The 18,819-nt window shown below is 34.1% G+C and overlaps 1 long non-coding RNA gene across 1 annotated transcript in view; it reads right to left on the bottom strand.

Moving 5' to 3' along the window:
• The window catches only part of LOC125754306 (uncharacterized), a 73,070-nt gene extending 56,875 nt beyond the window's left edge, over positions 1 to 16,195 (bottom strand). Inside the window, exons 1-2 of the long non-coding RNA XR_007408211.1 lie at positions 16,039 to 16,195; positions 14,532 to 14,676 (exon numbers count right to left, since the gene is read on the bottom strand). This is a non-coding gene — a long non-coding RNA (uncharacterized LOC125754306). The remainder of the gene's footprint in view (positions 1 to 14,531; positions 14,677 to 16,038) is intronic.
• Between the last annotated feature and the right edge of the window lie 2,624 nt (positions 16,196 to 18,819).

Below are 18,819 nucleotides of genomic sequence, written 5' to 3'. Positions count from 1 at the left end.
ATGATTCATTCCATTTCTATTTGATGCAAACAGACCATGTTTACTTCATTTTTTAATTTCTTTTTTAATTTATTTATGTATGATAGTCACAGAGAGAGAGAGAGAGGCAGAGACACAGGCAGAGGGAGAAGCAGGCTCCATGCACCGGGAGCCCGATGTTGGATTCGATCCCGGGTCTCCAGGATCGTGCTCTGGGCCAACGGCAGGCGCTAAACCGCTGCGCCACCCGGGGATCCCCACCATGTTGACTTCAAATAAGAATTTATAGAAAAGCAAAATTATACTAATCTTTGCACAGTAAGATTTTAATTTTTAATTTAATTTTAATTAGAAAATAAATATCTCAAATGAATCTGTACAACTTTATTTCATTCCTTTTTTTAAAAGATTGTATTTATTTATTATTTATTTATTTAATATTTATTATTTATGAGAGAAAGAGAGAGAAAGAGAGTATGAGTACAATGGGGAGAGGCAGAGGAAAAAGCAGACACCCCACTGAGTAGGTAGCCTGATGTGGGACTCAATCCCAGGATCCTAGTTTAAGGACCTGAGCCAAAGGCAAAAACTTAACAGACTGAGCCACCCGTTGCCCTATTTCATTCTTTAGCATCATTTTAAAGTGTTTCATAAACTTCTATCAGACCATTTTAAGACATATTTCATTATTTCTATTAATTTATAAATTAATTATAACAAATATTTTATGGTGCTACAACATATAAAAATAACATTTTGAAAAAATATATTATGGCCCTGGATTTCAAATGAGGATATAGAGACTTTTTAAGTTCACTGTCTAGAATTACGATGTTTAGTGAACTCAAAAGAAAACATTCTTTTCTATAGAACAGACTCTCCCTAGACTTTCTACTCAAAGAGGGAAACAATAAATACTGTTTTAAATTTTGTCCAGAAAATTTTTCCCATGTTTCATATACTCACTTTTTTCTACTATGTTTCCCACATAAAATTATAGATTATGTGGGGTGCTTGGGTGACTCGGTCTGTTAAGCACCCAACCCTTGTTTTTGGCTAAGGTCATGATCTCAGGGTTGTGGGATTTAGCCTCGCATAGACCTCTATGTTGGGCCCCACAATGAGTGCAAACTCTGCTTGAGATTCTTTCCCTCTGCTTTTCCCTCTGCTAGTATGTACACATGCATGTGATTTCTCTCTCTCAAATAATAAATAAATAATTGTTTAATAAAAGTTATGGATTATGATTATAACCATAAAGTCCAGGTAAATGCATAAAAGCAATTTTCCATTTATATACAAGAAGAATAGATTTTAAAATTCCTATTGATCCTCTATTTCTCATGTTTAATCTTACAGTCACATTTAGTTCCTATAATAATTTTTAACATGTGCAATTAAAATATACCCTCTTGGCTTCAAAACCACAGCATAATTTCCCTCTAAAAGCTCTTTACTTTAAAAAAAAATAGCCCCCCAAAAATTAGTGTAATTATAGATTCACATCAGTTTCAAAGAAATGTGCCAAGAGGTCCTGTGCACTCTTTATCCAGCCTATCCCAATGGTAATATCTTCCATAATTTAGTACAACATCAAATCCAGAGTTAGTATTACATTATTTTTGCTCAGCTAAATGAGTTAATGAATTTTCTCTAAAGCTTTTCAATCTTATATAAATACATCTTTACACATTAAGGCATATGAGTGTGTGTGCCTGTGCTTGTGTGAACATGTGTATAAATAACTATATGTTAAATAATTGAAAATTAGCTATTCCATTCCCTTCTCTTTCACATAAATACTCTTTAGCTCCATCATTTAAAAATCATTCTTACCAAAATATTCTAATCATAATACATTTTAAAACATTCCTTGCTTCCTTACCTTAATTTTTCTGAAGGTAAGCTTCTTAATAATAAATTAACCAGATGATATGCATTCTTTATCCAGACTTATTTCAAATGTAATGAATTTAATATCATCTCAGGTATCTAAAAATGCCCTCAGTAGTATTACATATGAAGGACACTTAAGGAATTTGTTTGCTTTTGAAGAATCTGAAGCAATTGCCTCAATATAAATTTGATTTAGAGTTTAATGTTTCATTAAAATTTCTAGTAGGGGTTACCAATATCTTTACATAATAGTATTTATAAGGTAAATATATAATTAATTTTGTAATTTTCATGATGATGTTATGGCTAAATTTCATATTCCAGTTTTTGTGGAATCAACGATCTCTAATACTGATGGGAATTAATGCTAAAATAGAACTCCTTTTTTCTTCTTTCTGTTTATCCACTTAAGTAGTCTTGAATTTGGGATTAAAATTTTGCCATATTTCACATTTGTATCCCCTTATTTAGACATGGGTAGAGAAGTACAGATTTCATTTTAGGCTCTGACTTTCTTCAAAACTGGCTGTATCTATGAAGCATTGTTAGCTAGTGGAAAGAGCCTGGGGATCTTTAGTCTTGTGCCTGGAGGAAATCTTAGAGAATAAAATCACTGGGTTGTGGGCAATATTTTCTGTGTTAAAATGTGAACCAAGACAAGAGGTAGCAAAATATAGGTCAAATAGCTTTGTATTCATTCAAGCTTCCAAGTCTCTAACTTCCCGAGGTCTTCAGGAATAATGGAATACATTTACAGTCAATCTGGAACTGGATAAATAGAGAAAATTACACCATTGGTCAGTGTCTTTGATAGGACCCAAGGAAATACTGTCAGATTGGTGATAATAAGCGAATAGGAAGAATGGCAGGGTGGTAGGATTAGAAGTTTTTCATGCACATTTATTGTTTCCAATATCCATACAAGTTTGGAATTACTACCCTTACTTTAAAAATATGAAAAAAATTAAATTCAGAAAAGTAAAGTAACATATCTAAAATTGCAGATGTAGCAATCATTGGAATCAGTGTACAAATTCAGTTGTGACTTCTCCAAACTCTTCTTAAGTGCTCATTTCCTTATAACATCTAGAGACTTCTTTAAGTGTTTATTTCCAATAAATCCTTAAAAAACAGATTTAAAAATTATGTTTCAATTAATGTCGAAAAACAATGCATATATAGAGGCTGTTTTCTAAGAACATGACAATTAGTAAAAGGAAATAAGTTCTGGCAACTGAATTATGTGTGATTAAAATCTTTAGAACTCTAAGTGTGCTAAATATTCATCATTAACAGATATTCAACATATCACACATACCCTTTTGCATATCTGTATAATAACCAGGAAGAGTTTCTGCATTGTCCAGCTGGGATTTTTCTTTCCATATCATCACTATGTAGTATTCTGTGATATTCTTTGAGCACTTCAAGGACCTCGATTGAGGTTTTGGAATATTGAGAGGAAGTTAATGAGTATTCTGGGTGTTTGACATGGGGTAGAATTGACATAGATGTGAAATAAAATTTCAGAGGACATAAAATTATTCTGCTAGATAATAAGCAGGCCCCACCACCAGCATGTACCTAATGAGGCCACTGAAACCCTCTCCCAATAACTATATAGATGGCCTCTGTGTTCACACAAGGAGGATGTTACATGCTTACTTGAATGACAAGAGATGGGCTACAAACATGCTCAATTTCAAGGTAGAACTCTGGCGTTAGCCAAAATGTGCTCTGCTGTCTCAACATCCTTATTTCTATCTAGTCTGTGCAATGGGAATTTTCCTGTCTACCAGTGGGAGATTTGGAATTGTAGGAAAGAAAGAAAAACACAGAAATACATATTCTAAGATCATATGTAACTACATCCATGGATGTGTATCCAGGTAAATCATACAAGTGTACACATATATGTACATGCACACATTATATTAAAAATATGCAATAGAATATAAGCGCCAGTGAGGGCAAGGATTGTGCTAACTTCCTCACCTTTGTGTTCTCAGTGCCTATAAAGATACTTATCTTGGAAAAAAAGATATTTTCTTTTTTTTTTTTTTTTAAACACTCCCTTTTATTTATTATAGTCACAGAGAGAGAGAGGCACAGAGACACAGACAGAGGGAGAAGCAGGATCCATGCACCGGGAGCCCGACGTGGGATTTGATCCCAGGTCTCCAGGATCGCGCCCTGGGCCAAAGGCAGGCGCCAAACCGCTGCGCCACCCAGGGATCCCCCCAAAAAAAGATATTTTCTTAAACACTTGTATATCCTGGGTATATATCCTAGACATTTGGCTCGTGTATACTAGATATTTTCTGCTTGCTACTCTTCAACTATGCTCTGTGCCATATGTAGCTAACTCTGTGGACTTCATCAAAGGGTTCTCCTGCCCTCTGGCTTCGAGTTTGGTCCAATCACTGGGTATAACTAGCGAGTCATTACAGGATGGAAAAATAATTTATTTTCACATCCTCCCCCAGAGTTTGGCCATCTCTCTCTACCAGAAGGGTCATCACAATTTGTCAAAGTCTGTCTACCAAGGAACACAGCTTCTATCAGGGCAGGTAATACATCTCTTAGAGCTACAGCTCTTCTTTCTCAGTCTCCATGACTCTTCCTTCTGGTTATATCTGAAGCCTACAGTGGTTGAAGTTCCAAACATTTTATATCAACCCATGACACTTTCCATTAGTAGCCACATATTCATAAACAGCTCCTTTATTAAACTCCACTCATTAAAAAATGATTATGATACATGTCTACCATCAGTTTCTTAAGTTAGACTTCTACTTCAGTACCTACTTTCAAATAAGCCATGATAATATTAGAAAGCCCCAGTTCTCCCAAAAGCAAGAATTCTTGCTGAGAGTCTCTCTTTTTCAACATTCTACCTTTCCAGCTCTAGAAGTTCCTGCTATATTTTTCCAGTTCGATGCAAAAACGGTGTCAGATGAAAGGCAAAAACACAGAGGACTGTAGATAAAGGAAGAGGTTGTAAAACATGATGTACACAAAATACTTCTTCAAAGATAAATAATACCATCTTGCAGAACAGAAGTAGGTGAAAGACAAGTAACAATAGTTTCTCTGAAACAACTGTGCAATGGACCTCTGTAAACATGACTTCATTCCTTTTACTTCCCAGACTCAGTAGCTTACTTATCAAATGCTTCATCTACTAGCAATAATGAATGTAAACTACCAAAAAGAATCACAAATCTCATTTTAAAACTCTTTTCCTGGGGATCCCTGGGTGGCGCAGCGGTTTGGCACCTGCCTTTGGCCTAGGGCGCGATCCTGGAGACCCGGGATCGAATCCCACGTCGGGCTCCCGGTGCATGGAGCCTGCTTCTCCCTCAGCCTATGTCTCTGCCTCTCTCTCTCTCTCTCTCTCTCTCTATCATAAATAAATTTTAAAAAATAAAAAAAATAAAACTCTTTTCCTCTTAAATCTAGACGGATTTGTCTTTTTTCTGATAAAGAATTTTTTCAGAGTTTTAAGAGATCGCCTTCCCTCTGAACAGATTTCTTTCAACTCATATTGGTGTTATGTTGTTCTCTGCTTCTTCAAATCGTGTGTTTTCAATTCAGTCTTCCTACCAAGGCACATTATTCCATAATCTTCTTTCTCTTCTCTTTTTAACTCATAAGAGTCACGGCAACCCTCCATAGACCTCAACTATGCTCCTAATAGCCATGTTGTTTCACATTTTCAACCTCACTGGAGGGAAGGAGTAATAGAAGTGTGATGTGAGGCATTGTATATACAATAAAATCACCTACCCAGCCCTCAGAGGGGAAGGAATGCAGCTCTGGAGTAGTTGACTGAAAGGAGGTTATTTCCTTTTTGGATAGCAGAGATCTCACCAATTAGTGTTCAAGGATTACTTCATAGGGAAGTCAGAGGCATCCATTTTTAGCTGTTTTTTCTCTAGTCTTCTAACCCAATCATATCTCCAAAATTATTTCTAATGTATACTCCATAGAAAGAATTAAGCACTTAGAAGCAACATTATATCCAAAATGTAAATAGAAGAATAAAAGAGAAAAAAATACCCAAGTGAATTTTGATAATATTTGAACTGTCTTCCTTAGTCATTAATTAAGGTCAAATAGAGGCTCGTGGTGTGCTTTGTCCTAGCATTCAACGATTTCTTTCCTTTTCAAAATATTGAAGCAATTATCATTCAGAAATGACCCAAGGAACTCTTTCCAAGTGAGATGGATATTTTACTCACTTTGATATTTGAGGCTTTCAGAGAAAGTTGAAAGCCACTTGAATGTTAATTGTTCAATTATTATACTGTTATTGTTATACTGTTATAGTTCAAATATTATATTGTTATCATTAGTTATTCTCACCAAGACAAGAACAAAACTAATTCTGTTAGAGCTGATAGAACTAAGTGAAGTAATATGAATTTTTCTCTTAAAACCTTACACTTGATCTTAGTAGTTGGTTCAACTTAATTTAATCATGGTGATTTTTTTTTTTCTTAATATTTTGCTTTTGGTTCATCAGAAGATATTGAGAAGTTTGTCAAAAGCCAAATGGATTTATAATTAATAGAAATAGCTTTCAATGTAAATTGTCTTTTAAATATTGTACCTAAAGAGCAAGAGAACCAATTTTAAAAGATTAAAAAATACATGAATGACAACTAACATTTATCATTATGCATCAGGCATTGTTCTAAGTGCTCACTATGTCATTAAATGAATATACACTAGGATATAAATCATTATTATCTTCATTTTACATAAAAGGGGATGAGACATCAAGGTTTAAATAACATACCCACAGACAGATCTGACATTCATAAAAGAGATCTGTCCCTCCCCAAGACCATGATTCAATCCCCTATGTTAAATTCTAAACAGAAAAAAATATCAATTTGTTACATATTTGTAGGAGTTCTTTTCGAAGTCCTAACCTAACTGGTCCATTTTAAGTCACAATTCAGTTATCTCAGCAAATATTGTCCTATTTATTACATTAGTGTGAGTCTACCGATAGATGTACATAATTGCAACAGTTTTAAAATAAAAATATATTTTAGCATACATGCATCAGTTATTTAATAACCAAATACACAATGTTTTAAATCTTAAATGAACATTTAAACACCACTAGAACTCTTCTTTACAAGTGCTATTTTCCAAATACGAGTTTTAATTGCTTTCAGTGTTTGAACTCTTAAACTTGAGGGAGTTCGATGTATTTACATTTCTAAGAGCAATAAACATAAGTTATAAGACAAAGTTAGAATCAGAGGTTGTGTCTCTTGGCCATTACAAATGAGGGCAGATGTATACAAACACCTGCTCAAGTTCTCTTTCCATTCATTTTGGCCTTCATCCCATTTTGTCTAAAAATCTTATCTAGGGCCTGTGTAGATTGAGGACAAAAACTGGTTATATTGTTTTCCTTTATTCTAGGACCCTCATCCTGTTTGATTCTCTTCTAAAACAGGCTTTATTTTTATTTTTAATAAAAGTAAGGAAAATTAATTTTGATTAAAATTTCCTTATATAGTTGTCATTTAAATGGCTATAAGAAAAGCTATTGATGAATATTAGCAAAGATGAAATAACTTAGAACAGTAATGCAGTAAACAGAATTAGAAGAAAAGTGACAGTTTGGGAGTATTTGCAGTACTTGTCCAAAATCCAAAATATATGAAGAACACTTAGAAATTAATATGCAAATTACTAGAGAACTTAAGAAAAATATGCAAAAGATAAAAACCAACTAACTCACCATAGAAGAAATATAAATGGCCAATAAACACATGAAAAAAATCTCATAAAAACCAGGACTACCGGGCAGCCCCGGTGGCCCAATGGTTTAGCCCTGCCTTCGCCCGGGGTGTGATCCTGAAGATCCGGGATGAAGTCCCGCATGGGGCTCCCTGCATAGAGCCCGCTTCTCCCTCTGCCTGTGTCTCTGCCTCTCTCTCTCTCTCTCTGTCTGTCATGAATAAATAAATAAAATTTTAAAAAAAATCAGGACTACAAAACTGAAATGATCATAAAATAGTTTAATTTTGCTGTTTCAAAAATGAATAGCTTGATAATATCTGGTATAGGTGAGGTTCTGGGAAAATATTTTTTTTTGGGGGGGGGGAAATATTTTTAACCTTTACATTACCAAAATAAACTGACAATAAACAGTATTGGTGAATTTTTAGGAAATCATTACCCTCATACTTTGTGAAATTATGGAGGAAACGTGATATAATATCTTTGGAGCCCATTTAGTTAAATGTAAGCTAAATGTAAAAATTTAGTTTTTCATAAAGCTTAAAAATGGGCAAAGCTTTTAATTGATGTATAATTTATATAGCATAGAGAAATACACTTGTCCACAATGAAACACATAAGAAAATTCCTTACATCATTATATTGTGAGCAAATTGTTTTAACAATCGAAGTACTATGGTTAAACAAATAGTAGGGAGTGGTTCTAATGAATAAAATCAAACTAAATACACTGATACGTAAAGATCTCTAAGACATGTTATAGAGGATAAAGCAAATAATCAAAGCTATATATAAACTACATATATAATCAAAACTACATAACGTATGATCGAAAAACTATATATATATAAAATGACACTTTATTACATATCCTGTACATATTACAGTGAATACTCATAAATGATTTTTCCTTCTTGTTTGAGTTTTTAACAAAATGTATTTATATATCCTTTATTCAATAAATATTTAAAATGGACAGGAAAATGAAAGACAGTGGTTGTTAAGTTTATTAAGTAATGAATGATCTTACTTTTTCTTCCAAGTAGAGGGGTTTTAGAATGACATTAAAAATTCTCATAATGAAACTCATCCTCAATTGTTATAAGAAAGAGAAAATAGATTTAGATTTTTTTTAATTATTTCAAATAGTGTTACTATTTTTCTGGGATAATACATAATTTTTTGTCTGGGGAACACATGGAAAACTGGAGCTAAGAAATGAAAGGATGCAGAATGTTTACTTTTGACAGCTTTTACTCAACTCAGCCATGCCTAAAGTTGATGACCCAATGTTTCTGCCTTGTTATGCTCATCACTTGCAGCTCAGCCACGTTATTTCAAGAGCACATCAATAAAGAAGGTATTGGGCACCTGGGTGGCTCAGTTGGTTAAGCATCTGCCTTCAGATCAGGTCATAATCCCAGAGTCCCAGGATCAAGCCCCACATTGAGCTCCCTGCCCAGAGGGGAGTCTGTTTCTCCCTCTGCTTCTCACCCTGCTCTCCCTCAATCTCTCTTTTTCTCAAATAAATAAGAAAAATCTTTAAAAAAAAAAAAAAAGAAGATATCTTTTGCCTTAATTTAACACATTCATCGTCTTCTGTAGATAATTTGAAGGCTTTTTAAGGAAATGGTTTCAAAACTATTTTGCAAATGGAATTTTTTTAACATATAATGTAGCTATCTGGAAATTCTGAATCAGAAAGGCTCTGGTGGCTTCAACAATCAATCAATCAGTCAGTCAATCAGCAAGTATGTGTGTGTGTGTGTGTGTGTGTGTGTTTCTGAAAAACAGAAAGGGCCCTGTCCCAAGTAATTTTGACTGATCTGCCAGATTTTGAAATCATTCATGTTTTCCAGAAACATTGAATACAATGTGGGGGCCACCTGATGCTATTTTCTTCAAGTTTAAGTATGTAGCCTCTTGAGAGGATGTTGGTAGTCTGTATTTTGAAATTGTGTATTGAGATTTGTATATTAGTGGTTGTTATGGTTTGGATTATATGCCCCAAAAAGATATGGTGGGGTTCCAAGACAACCCTCCTCCTCCCCCAGGTACCTGTGAATATAACTTTATTTGGAAATAGGTTGTTTATAGATATAATCAAGTTAAGACGACCTGATTAGCATGGACCCAAACATACACAGACACAGGGTGAAGACAGAGGCAAAGATTATAGCTAACATTCCTACCACCCAAGGAATGATCCTCCCCTACAGGCTTCCAAGATGGCATGGCCTCAGAGATACTAAATAGACCCTTATTTTCAACTGAATTCAGTAGAGCAGAAGATATGGGGATTAGTTGTTTTCTCCAACTCTTTCTTCTTATTCTCAAGCTCCAGCTTTTTTATGTCCATATTGAAGCAAGTTTACAATAAACTGTATATGTTTGAGGTTTTTTTCCACTTTGTGAAATTTTGGCCTCTTATCAGGTATAAGACTTCTCTAACCTTCAGTTCTCTCACATTTTATGTATATACAGTTGACCCTTTAAAGAACATGAGTTTGAATTACATTGGTCCACTTATATGCAGATTTCCTTGATAAATATAGTACTATAAGTGTACTTTCTCTTCCTTGTGAATTTCTTAATAACTTTTCTCAAGTTTACTTTATTGTAAGAATACAGTAAATAATGCAAATAACATACAGAATATGTATTAATCCACTGCTGAAGTTATGTCAGTAAGGCTCCCAGGCAGCAGTTGGCTATAAATAGTGAAGATTTTGAAGAGTCAAAAGTTATATGCAGACTTTTGATTGTGCTAGGGCGAGGGGAGGGGGTCAGTGCTTCTAACCTCCACCAGCACACCCCCATGTTGTTCAAAAGTGAACTGTGATTATTAACATGATTTCAGAGGGTCTTGGAAAAGTAGACATGATGTATTCAAGTGCCCAGAATTTATTTCGAAGCCCATAATACTAAGTAACTATTGCTAGCACTATCCATTCTAGAAACTTGTTCTTTTTCTGGTACTTTCTATTTTCTTCTATTTTATCTGCACAAATAACTAACAAATTTTTGTCCCATTCAAATAACTATTGTATTAGTGTTGTTGATATATTTTGACCACAATCCACCATTAGAAATATATCTTACAATGTAACGGAGTTAAAAATTGGCTTCAACCTTAACATTTGGCTAAAATGAATTATTTGGCTGAAAGGAATTATTTGGCCTTGGCTTCAGCATTCAAAGCCCAAATTAAGATACATACTTTAGTGTAATTTCCAGCACATGTGAGTTTTAGATTGTATATTTAATTATCACACAAGTGTATGCACATTATCTATCTAATCTTCATCTATCTACACACATGTAAAATCATATATTATAGGTATGTATATATATATATATATAATTGCATACACATACATTTATAACAATATAATTATAACAATGTAAGTAATTCAAAAAGGCATGTGGATTCCTTTACCTTTTTTTAGCTAACTCACTATCCACCTTAAAACAATCTAAAACTTTATCTTGTCTCCTTTTACATTTCCTTAGAGAAAAAAAGTATTCTTTACTCTGTCTTACAAACTCATCTTTCCATGTATCCTTAAGAAAAAGTTCTTTCCTTTTTATGTTACCATACCATTTTTCTTCTAACAATTACTAATTATCTATTTTTTACATTTAAAAAAACACCCTACAGTTTAGTGGCCTAAAATGACAATGTGTCATTTCTCATCATTCTGTAGTTGACTAAGTGGTTCTTTGACCTGTGCTCAACTACAGGGCCCTATTCAGCAGGAATCTTAGCTTGATCAAAAGTTTCAAAATGGCCTCACTCACATATCTTTCAGTTTGTATGGGCTGACTGCCAGGGAGTCTTAGGTCTCTTTCATGTGTCTTCTTATCCTCCAGTTAGCTAGCCTGCCTACCACACATGATTGCTCATGGTAGCATCCAAGGGGGTAAAAATAAAACTGCAAAGACTCTTAGGCATAAGTGCTAGAACTCGATAGTGCCATTTCTGCTATCTTATATTGTTCAAAGCAAATCGATCATGAGTCCATTCAGTTTTAAGAGGAAGGAGAAATATTACCATTTTTTAATGGGAAGAATAAACAAAATACAGTTGAACTAACACAAATCATCTTCCAGGGTATCTTTGCTATCCTATAGACCAAGACAAATTTTCAAGGCAAATTATAGGAAGGTCTTAGAGTGCACCAAAGGTTAACCAACTTTGAATTAATAATTCACCAAATTATTGCTGTGCCTACTAAGTACCATCAAAATATTTAGGATCTGGGAATATAACTACTAATAAGATCTTTCCTTATTCTGGTGACAATTGCAACAAATCCAACTAAATGTGCGGAATACAATGAAGAAATATAAATGAGTTTGAAATAAAGCAGAAATGTTTTAAAAATTCTATATAAAGAGGCACTTAATTTTAAATACATTTAGCACATGGAAACAAAATTTTGTTTTTAAGAACCTTTCTGAATTAAAATAATTAAAAGTCCTCCCACAAAGCAAAAATATGATGCATTATAATATTCTTTCAAGTGTCAAGGATAAATCTTCAAAATGCATCATATGCATTTTGCTATTATAAAAAGGAATAAAGGGATCCCTGGGTGGCGCAGTGGTTTGGCGCCTGCCTTTGGCCCAGGGCGCGATCCTGGAGACCCGGGATCGAATCCCACGTCAGGCTCCCGGTGCATGGAGCCTGCTTCTCCCTCTGTCTGTGTCTCTGCCTCTCTCTCTCTCTCTCTCTCTCTGCCTCTCATGAATAAATAAAATCTTTAAAAAAAAAGGAATAAAAAACTATAACTGGATGAACTTATTTTCAAAACTCTAATATAAAAAATATTTATTTATGACATGTATTTTATCATATGACAAATTTTGATCTCTCAAAATATAAAGATAAAATTCTGTTTAATTATCATAAAATTACTCTATCATTTTTTTCCTAGAATACCTCTTCAAATTCTGATCAATATCTGAACACCAAGGACTTGAAAGAGCAAATATCTAAGTTGCAAGAAATAGTATAAGCCAATACAGCTGGAGAAGTTAATAAATATTGGTGCAATTGTAAATGTTTTGCCATTTATCTGCTTGCCTGAATCAAATATGCATGTATTCACCAAGCTTTAGTTCAATATTTATTGAGTGACAACTTCATATTATTAAAGCAATCTAAAAATCCTGACATGCAAAACATGATTTGGAAAAATTATAAATTATATAATATCTATAAATTGGTTTATAAAAATTAAATGTTCTACAACCATAAATTTATTTCTTTAATGAGAAAAGACACTTCTATAGCAGGTTATTACGTATTTCTACTTATTTTTAGAACTTAGCTTTAATTTTGAATTAATGACATTTTGGGTTTTAAGTAGTTTCCAGCCTCATACTTAGTTTACTATTTCATTTGAAAAGAAAATCCACTAAAAGTTGTTTCTATACATTTTCTGATATCTGAGAAAATTTTATATAGTTAAAACATTTTAAAGTGCTAATTTTTTGACATTACCCAAGAGTAAATGATATTTTAATAAGATTTTTTTATTGTATAATGAAATATTTTTCAAGTTATGCTAAGTAATATCTTATCTTCATAAAAAGGAAAAATCTAGAGCACAAGAAATTATAAGAAATCTTACACTCTTGTTTATTTCCAAATAACGCCTTTAACACCTACTCTCATGCTTCAGTCATGAGTTCACACATTGTGTTAGTATAGTGTCAGTGAGAGCCTAATGAAATAAATTATTATCCAAGAGTGCAATTCAAGTGAGAAATTGGGAACTCTGTGAATTCAGAAAACCTGAATTGGACTATAATTTTTAGCATCTTCTAAGTATTATTAATTTTAAATATTTGCCATGGGAAAATGTTGAGCCATAGTTAGTTCGAAAGGTTTGCTGGGAAAGAGCAATTACAGAAAGAAAACGGAAGAAGTAGTATAGGACAAGAGGAGCCCTCCCACTGGGATGTTGACCTGAGGACATCTATAGCTGCCCAATGGGATATTGCAGAACAAAGACTGCACATTAGAGAGGTTACTGCTAGCCACATGCGCCAAAGTCCTTAAGCGCATATTATGGAATGGGAATTACCCATAAATAGGGGAGGGACCTCAGATCAGAAGTCGGGGCACACTGCGACAAAACTAACAACTGGAAGCTATTAATTTTGTTCATTGCAGCTGGCAGCAAGTCAGTGTTTAGTGCATAGCTCTTCCTTCTTTTCCACTTTCTCTTTTTTCTTGACACCCATTAATTAAGATTCATTGTTTTAAGCTTAATTTCCAGTGGCTCCTATGCAACCCAGCTCTAAATTCAGTGTCCTCTAGTTTAGTTCTAGACCTCATTCTCTCTAGGTCCAGATGAAACATTTTATTATTATTTCAATGTATTATCTATATGGGAAGGATACCCACCTTTGCATTTCTATTCTAGCATCCCCTCCTGAATTTGAGACTCCTCTGTGTAACTCACAATGTGGCCAGTGTTTCAGGCCTAAAACTAAGGGAACTCTTAGATCCACTTTCAAGCCTACTCATCCCCTTCTCTTATAAGCGGCTGTTCTAGTTAGGAACAAGACACCTAAGAACTGTTCTTTCTCATCAAACTCCCATATACATTTAGTCCATTAAAAGGCCTTCGGCTTTGCCTCAAATCATCCATCCATTTCTCTTCTCCTCCAATGGTAGTACTCTGGATCAAGAAAATATGATCTCTCCCTTACATTGTAAATAAACCATGTCATTTGGCTTGTATTTTCATCTATTCTCCATAAAGAATAGAATAATCTTTCTTAAATAATTAAGTTAAATCAACCATTTTCTTGTTTAACATGATTTAATTGCTTTAATTTGTACTGAGAGAAAACAAGTCAGTTAGCATTACCTGATAGTCCCTGCTTGATCTGGACCACACTGTCTGCAATCTCATCTCCTTTTTTTTCTCCCTCATTGTGAAGCAGTAACACTGGCCTTCTTTCAGTTCTCTAAATCAGTCATCTCAGTTCTTCAACCCTGGAAGAACTTTCTTTCTGAAGAAAGAAAATCAGCACAGCCATCACTGACATGTTAAAGCTCTGTGAAAATGAGCAGGTCACTTAGTATCATTTTAAACCTTGTTTTTCTCATCTGTAAAATACCTTCTTCACAGAAGAGCTGTGTAATTTTAAAGAGATACTATAGGAAAGTTTACTCTATAAATTTTAATCTGTTTAGTAAAAATGAATTATTAAATGTAAGTGTATTCTGCACTTCTGGAAGCTTTGGTGAAAAGACAATTTTTAATATCTCTGTAGACTTGGGAAAAAACAACTTTGACTAGAAATAGATAAATTTATTATTTATGTTAATGTTGAAACAAAAACTCATGAAGAATCCTAGATTTAAAAAAAAAAAAAGAATCCTAGATTAGAGAAGATTTGAAAGGCTCCAGGAGAAAAGCTTCAGTAAATGTTCAGATCTAGCAATACTTGACATAGAGAACTCAACACAGAAAGAGGCTGGAATTATGTCAAGAGATACATAGTGCAGAGGTAGTGATTATCTCCTCTCAAAATCTACAGAGAAACCATCAAAACAGCCTGTTAGCTGGTTGTATGACAGTGTGGGATCCCTCTGGCATAAAGGAAATGTCCTTTCAGCCTACAGAGAGTCTATAGTCTTTTAGAGTACATGTGTTATCATTGAATACTCTTCTTTTTCCTTCATCTACAAGATCTTTATCTTGCTGTCATTACATAAGGATATATTTAGTACATACAGAATTGACACTTCTTTTTTCAAGCTTTAAAGATGTTTCACTATAGTTATGTTTTTATGAAAATTTTTTTTAAAGATTTTATTTTTTATTCATGAGACAAACAGAGAGAGGCAGAGACATAGGCAGAGGGATAAGTAGGTTCCCTGCAGGGAGCCTGATATGGGACTGTATTCCAGGACCCTGGGATCATGAACTGAGCCAAAGGCAGACACTCAACCAGTGAGCCACCCAGGTGCCCCTTTATAAAAGTTTTCAGCCATTTGAGTTATTCTCACATGTAATGTCATTTTTAAAAATTAAAGTCATTTGAGTTATTCTCACATGTAATGTCATTTTTAAAAATTCTTTTATAGTGTGTATGTGATATTTCTGAGAAAGTTTTTCTTTGATTTTTATCCTGTTTGATATTAATTAATTTTCTTGAATCTTTAAATTAGTTCTTTGGAGAAATTGTTAGCTATTAATTCCCTGATCTGGGGAAAAAATGGACATCAAGGTCCACAAGATACAGAGAACCTCCATCAACATCAACAAAATCAGGCCCGCACAAGACATATTGTAATTAAATTTGCAAAATATGGTGATAAGGAAAAAAAAAATCTTAAAAGCAGTAAGAACAAAAGGTGCTCTTAACTTATAAGGGAAAATCCATGAGGCACGCTGGAGATTTCTCAACAGAAACTTGGCAAGCCGGAAGAGGGAGACATGATATATTCTAAGTGCTGAAACGGGAAAAATCTGCAGCCAAGAATACTCTATCCACAAAGTTATCATTCATAATGGGAGAAGAGATAAACAGTTTCTCAGATAAACAAAAAAAAAAAAATAAGGAGTTCTAGAACACTAAGACAGCCCTGTAAGAAATCTTAAAGGAGACTCTGAATGCACGGGAGAGACAAAGATGAGAAAAGATCTGAGAAAACCTTCAGAAACAATGACAAAACTAGTAATAAAATGGTAATAAATGCATATCTATCAATATGAATGTAAATGGAGGAGTAAACACTCCAATAAAAAATAGGATAACAAAATGGATAAATAAAATAAGACCCATATATATGCTACCTACAAGAAACTCATTTTAGAATTAAAGACACCTACAGTTAGAAAGTGAGGGAGTAGGGATGCCTGGGTGGCTCAGTGGTTGAGCATATGCCTTTGACTCAGGGTGTGGTGCCAGAGTGCCAGGATCAAGTCTCACATCAGGCTCCCCTCAAGGAGCCTTCTTCTCCCTCTGCCTGTGTCTCTGGCTCTCTCTGTGTGTCTCTTGAATAAATAGATAAAATCTTAAAAAAAAAAAAAAGAAGGAAAGTGAGGGGCTATAGAAACATTTATCACACAAACAGAAGTTTAAAAACATCAGAATATCAATACTTATATCAGACAAACTAGGCATTGAAACAAAGACTGTAGAGACAGAGTGGCTCAGTCAGTTGCATGTCTGACTCTTAGTTTTAGCTCAGTCAGGATCTCAGGGTCATGAAATCAAGTCCCATGTTAGACTCCAGGCTCAGTGGGGAGTCCGCTTGAGATTCTCTCTCTCCCACTTTCCCTGCTCCTCCTCCCTGCTCTCTCTCTCAAATAAATAAATAAATCTTAGAAAAGACACAAAGTGTGTAAAAAGAGACAAAGAAGGGCATTCTATAATCATAAAGGGGACAATCCAACAAGAAGATATACAATTGTAAATATTTATTCACTCAACTTAGGAGCACCCAAATATATTAAGCAACTAATAACAAACATAAAGGAACTAATTGATAATAACACAATAATACTAGGGGACTTTAACACTCTACTTAACAATGGACAGGTCATCTAAGCAGAAAATAATCAAGAAAACTATGTCTTTGAAAGATCCACTAGGCCAGATGGATTTAACAGATTTGTTCAGAACATAGCTCCTAAAACAGCAGGATACACATTCTTATCAATTGCTCATGGAACTTTCTCCAGAATAGGTCACATACTAGATAACAAGATAGTCCTCAACAAATACAAATACACTATCTTACACTACACATCAAAATAAATTCAAATACTGAAATCATGCCATGCACCTTTTCTGACCACAGCACTATGAAAGTAGAAGTAAAACTACAAGAAAAGATTTTGAAAGACCATAATACATGGAGGTAAAAGAACATGCTACGAAATAATGAATGGGTCAACTAAGAGATCAAATAGTAAAAAACACTTGGAAACAAATGAAAATGAAAACACAATGGTTCAAAACCTTTGATGTGCAGCAAAAGTGGGCCTAGGAGGGAAGTATATAGCATTACAGACCTTACTTTAGAAACAAGAAAAATCTCCAATCAACAACCTAACCTTACACCTGAGGAGCTAGAAGAAAAAGAATATATGAAGACTAAAGCCAGCAGAAGGAAGAAAATAATAAAGATTAGAGCAGAAATAAAATGCACACACACACACACACACACACACACACACACAAACAGAAAACATGCAAACAAACAAAAACAGAATAAATCAATAAAACCAGGAGCTGGTTCTTTGAGAAAATTGATGAAATTGCTAACTCTCTAGATAGACTTATCAAAAAGAAAAGAAAAGGAACCTAAATAATTAAAATCACAAACGAGTGAGAAGAAATAACAATATCACAGAAATCCAAATAATTATGAGAATATTATTAAAAATTATATGCCAACAAATTGCACAAAGGAAAAAATGGAAAAATTCCTACAAACATATAAACTACCAAAACTGAAACGGGAAGAAATAGAAAACTTGAACAGACTGATAACCAGCAAAGAAATTGGATCAGTAATCAAAAAATTCCCAACAAACAAAACTCCAGGGGCACATGGCTTCACAGACAAATTCCAGTAAACACTTAATCAGAGTTATTACCAATTTATCTCAAACTATTCCAGAAAATAGAATGAGAAGGCAAACTTCCAAACTCATTCTATGAGGCCAGCATTACTCTGATATCAAAGCCAGAGAAAGAACTCCACTGAAAAAGGGAGCTACAGGCCAATATCCCTGATGAACATGGATGCAAAAATTCTTCATAAAATACTAGCAAACTGAATCCAACAATACATTAAAAGAATCACTCGCCGCAATCTAGTGGGATTTATTCCTGGGCTGCAAGGGTGGTTCAATATTTGCAAATCAGTCAGGGTGATATACCATATTAGTAAAAGAAAGGATAAGAACCATATGATAATTTCAGTAGATGCAGAAAAGGCATCTCACAAAGTACATCAATTCATGATAAAAACTCTTAACATAGTAGAGATAGAAGGAACATATCTCAACAGTATAAGGGCCATATATGAAAGACCCACAGCTCACATTATCCTCAATGAGGAAAAACAGAGCTTTCCTTTAAGGTGAGGAACAAATTAGGGATGTTCCCTCTCACCACTGTTATTTAACATAG

The sequence above is a fragment of the Canis lupus genome, chromosome 34 (assembly GCF_003254725.2).
Source record: "Canis lupus dingo isolate Sandy chromosome 34, ASM325472v2, whole genome shotgun sequence".
Classification (NCBI taxonomy): Eukaryota; Metazoa; Chordata; class Mammalia; order Carnivora; family Canidae; genus Canis; species Canis lupus.
Note: the sequence above shows the minus strand (reverse complement) of the source record. Positions and strands in the feature narration are given on the sequence as shown.